Below are 4,897 nucleotides of genomic sequence, written 5' to 3'. Positions count from 1 at the left end.
GACCGTTGTCTTGGTTTCATCTTTCTCGTGTCCCTAGCTCCCTCTTCTCTTCCAGATTCCAGGATGCCTCCCAGGTTAGAACCCAGACTTGTGAGCCACTGGCTGACCCCAACACTGCATATTATGAGTTATTTAAGCTCTTACCCAAACAATTATCTTAGACCAGTAAGTAAGAAAAAGAGCTGCCTGAATAAGGGAAAATTACCTGATAGCATATTTTGGACTTAATTGTAAAACTATTAATACCATAAGTCATAAGTATTAGTTTATTTAATTTCACTAAAATATTAGAACTGAACCATAGCTAATTGTTCAAAATTAATATTGGTTGGTTTTAATAGTGCTTGTTTCTAATCTCACCACTTTCAGGGACTTAGACTGGAGGATTAGGAGATTGAGGCTAACATTTATTTATTTATTTATTTATTTATTTATTTATTTATTTATTTATTTATTTATTCATTCATTCATTCATACATTCATTTATTTATTTTTATTAATCATTGCATTCATTTACATCTGAAATAATATCCTAGTTACCTCTCCCTCCACAACCCCTCCCCCACACACATACATCTGCCCTTTCTCCTTTCCCTTTTGTTTCTGTGAGGGTGCACTCCAACCCACCCACCCTCTTCCACCCCACTGTTGCAGAATCCCCTTATGTTGGGGCAGCAATTCACCAAAAGACCAAGGGGCTCCCCTCCCATTGATGTCAGACAAGGCCATTCTCTGCTACATATGCTGCTGGAGCCATGAATCCCACCATGTGTACTCTTTAGTTGGTGGCTTAGTCCCTGGGAGCTCTGGGAGTAATGGGTAGTTCATATTTTTGATTCCTCCTATGGGGCTGCAGACCCCTTCAGATCTTTCAGTCCTTTCTCTAGCTCCTCCACTGCGGACACTGTGGTCAGCCCAAAGGTTGGCTGCGACCATCCACTTCTGTATTTATCAGGCACTAGCAGAGCCTCTCAGGAGACAGCTATATCAGGCTTCTGCCAGCAAGCCCTTGTTGGCATTCACAATAGTGCCTGGGTTAGGTAACTATATATGAAATGGATCCCCAGGTGGGGCAGTCTCTGAATGGCCTTCCCTGGTTGTTGGTCCCGTACCGGAGAGATCTCTGGGGCCCAGGTTAATTGAGACTGCTGGTCCTCCTACAGGGTCACCCTCCTCCTCAGCTTTTTCCAGTTTTCCTCTAATTCAACTACAGCGGTCAGCAACTTCTTTCCATTGGTTGGGTGCAAATATCTGCATCTGACTCTTTCAGCTGCTTGTTGGGTCTTTCTGAGAGCAGTGATGATAGGTCTCTTTTTGTGAGTGCTCCGCGCCTCCTTAATAGTGTCAGGTATTGGGGCCTCCCCTGGAGCTGAATCCTACTTTGGTCCTGTTGCTGGACCTTCTTTTTCTCAGGCTCCTCCCATTTCCATCCTTGGAGTTCTTTCAGACAGGAAAAATTATGGGTCAGTTTTGATGGTAGGATGTCAACCCCATACCTCATTTATTGCCCTGTCTTTCTCCTGAAGGTGGGCTCTACAAGTTTCCTCTCCCCAGTGTAGGGTATTTCATCTAAGGTCTCTCTCTCTTTGAGTCTTGAGAGTCTCTCACCTCCCAGGTCTCTGGTGAATTCTGGAGGGTATCCCAAACCTCTTACCTCCAGAGGTTACATGTTTATGTTCTTTCTCCTGGCTTTCAGGGATTTCAGTACTTTCCCCTCACCCAAAAATCAGACAACCCAGTGAAAATGTGGACTATAGAACTAAACCGAGAATGCACAACAGAGCAATCTCAAATGGCTGAAACATATCTAAAGATATGTTCAAAGTTCTTTGTGATTAGAGAAATGCAAATCAAAACAACCCTGACGTTCTACCTTACACCAATCAGAATGGCTAAGATCAAAACTTCAGGCAACAGTATATGTTGGTGAGGATGTGGAAACAGAGGAACACTCCTCCATTGCTGGTGGGATTGCAAACTGGTGCAACACTCTGGAAATCTATCTGGAGGTTCCTCAGAAAATTGGAAATAGATCTACCTGAAGACCCAGCAATATCACTCTTGGGAATATACCCAAAGATGCCCCACCATGCCACAGGGGCACATTCTTCCTTATTTGTAATAGCCAGAAACAGGAAACAACGCAAGAGTCCCACGACAGAAGAATGGATACAGAAAATGTGGTTAGTATACACAATGGAATACTTCTCAGCTATTAAAAAAACAAATTCATGAAATTCTTAGGAAAATGGATGGAACTAGAAAATATCATACTGAGTGAGGTAACTCTGACCCAAAAGGACATGCATGGTATGTACTCACTAATAAGGATATTAGCCAAGGGGGGCAGGATACCCAAGGTATAGCCTACAAAACTTAAAAAGTTCAACAAGCTGAAGTGCTCAGTTGAGGATGCCCCAAACTCATTTGGGAGTGAGAAGAAAGCAACCAAAAGAGGGGTAGAGGAGACCTGAAAGGGAAAGGGGATGGAGGGGGAGTGTAGAGAGGAACACAAGTAATTTTAATTGTCAACCCTAACTCTGTCATGGGAGATCATTGCTCTGGCTAGTTTTGGTCAAATAGATTTAAGCTAGAGTCGTTTGTGAAAAGGGACACTCAGTTTATCAACACCTTCATAAAATTTGCCAATAGGCAAGTCTGTAGTTCATTTTCCTAATTAGTTATTGCACTGGACGAGCCCAACTCACTGTAGGTAGTATCACTCCTGAGGCTAGTAGTTCAGGGATGTTGAAGCAAGCCGATTGAGAAAAACCATGGAGAGTAAGTCAGCAATGTGTGGCTCTTCTTGACCTCTGTGTCACTTCCTTTCCCCCATTTTCTTGCTTTGAATTTGTGCCTTTTGATTTAAGAATCTGTAGCATCTGGTCAGCTCAACTTTGAATGAGCTGAAATTAAGAAGAGATCAACATGTCTGAAGTAAAACCTTCTCTTCCATGGAACACTGGATACTCCTTAGCTGGGATGTAGAATCACCTGAGATTTTAAAAAGACAAGCATGAGTGACACAAAAATCTCCTGGGAATTGTTTTCTCAGTTTCACCATGCAGAAACTGTATTCCTGAGAACACTAAGGCTGTATCCCACCCCTGTAACCAAACTTAGTATTTTGAGTTATCCAGGTACTCCGGATTTGAAGGGGGAAGGTACATAGGGATCTACCCGGGCTTGCCATTGTGGGATAAGGCCAAAGGTCCAGAAGAGAGGTTGAGACAGGTCCCCTATACAGCCTTATTTGTGGTCAAACCTAAGAATTGAACATGTCACAAAGAAATTTGAGATTTGTCACTATGTGACAGAGCTAACATCACTGAAAGATGTCTGCAAGTCAAGAAGATACAGCCCAGTTGCACTGTGCGCCACCGATTTTGAAGAAGACGTACATAATAGGATGACTACCAAGGGCAATAGCAGTGGTGGAGTCTTAGAAAAAATGCAAAGCAAGGGGTGTGTAAAAGAATGTGGGATGTAGAGGCAAGGGAGGGAAATGAATATGGGGTGGGCTAGAGAGACCACTGTATATCATATACATGTAAGAATATCTCACTGAAATAATTACTAAAATACTTTTAAAAGAAAAATAAAGAATAAACCATCTCTGTGAGACATATACTTAGTTTTACGTAACAACAAAATATCTTATGTCAATGGTATCTTAAGTAATCAAAATATGCTTGCTCTCTAACCCTCTTACCCTTCTCTCCCCCTCCCCTGTCTTTCCATATGTTCTTGGCTGGCCTCTCTCTCTCTCTCTCTCTCTCTCTCTCTCTCTCTCTCTCTCTCTCTCTCTCTCTCTCTGTTTGCTTCTGTCTCTCTGTCTCTACTCCCTTTCCAACTCCCCCTCCCATGCCCTGAATAAACTCTATTCTATACTATAAAAAAGTAAGCAAAATACATAGTGCATGAACAATTTCTGATTAGAATGACTATGATTTAACTGGAAAAATATTTTGGAAGAGATATCCTTATATTCTCTTAGAGATTTGTCCTAATGAATGACAAGATTTCTGTTTTCTTTTTTTAAAATTAAGTACTTTCTTCATTCACATCTCCAGTGCTATCCCAAAAGTTCCCCACACCCTCCCCCACCCCACTCCCCCACCCACCCACCCACTCCCACTTCCCAGCCCTGATGTTCCCCTGCACTGAGGCATATAAAGTCTGCATGACCTATGGGCCTCTCTTTCCACTGATGGCTGACCAGGCCCTCCTCTGATACATATGCAGCTAGAGACACAAGCTCCAGGGAGCACTGGTTAGTTCATATTGTTGTTTCACGCATAGGGTTGCAGATCCCCTCAGCTCCTTGGGTACTCTCTTTAGCTCCTCCATTGGGGGCCCTGTCATCCATCCAATAGATGACTGTGAGCATCCACTTCTGGGTTTGCCAGGCCCCTGCATAGTCTCACAAGAGACAGCTATCATATATCAGGGTCCTTTCAGCAAATTCTTGCTAGTGTATGCAATGGTGTCAGCGTTTGGAGGCCGATTACGGGATGAATCAGATTTCTGTTTTAATTAGGCAACCTTGAAAAGATTTATCATAGTATTGTCTGCACTGATGAGTCCTTGATTTCTGAAGAGTGTCCCAGATTTCCTTGTGGTTGTAAAGCTTACTTTTGTCTCAATGGAAACTTAATAAAGACTTTTCAGAGTATCTCATTTGGAAAACATTACCATCATTTTCTAGGATCATTATGAGATTGCTCCTACATTTTAAAGATTTATATGAAATTATTGTAAAATATTACTAATTAATTCATTTTTTAAAACTGGCTGCAATATAGAATATAGAACTCATCACATAGTTATAGAACTCATCACATAGTTACAGAATTGAACTAGATTAGTTTTTTTTTTATATATATTCAGACTTGCC

Source organism: Mus musculus, chromosome 14 (assembly GCF_000001635.26).
Source record: "Mus musculus strain C57BL/6J chromosome 14, GRCm38.p6 C57BL/6J".
Taxonomy (NCBI): domain Eukaryota; kingdom Metazoa; phylum Chordata; class Mammalia; order Rodentia; family Muridae; genus Mus; species Mus musculus.
The sequence above is the reverse complement of the archived record's forward strand: the minus strand, read 5'-3'. Positions refer to the sequence as shown.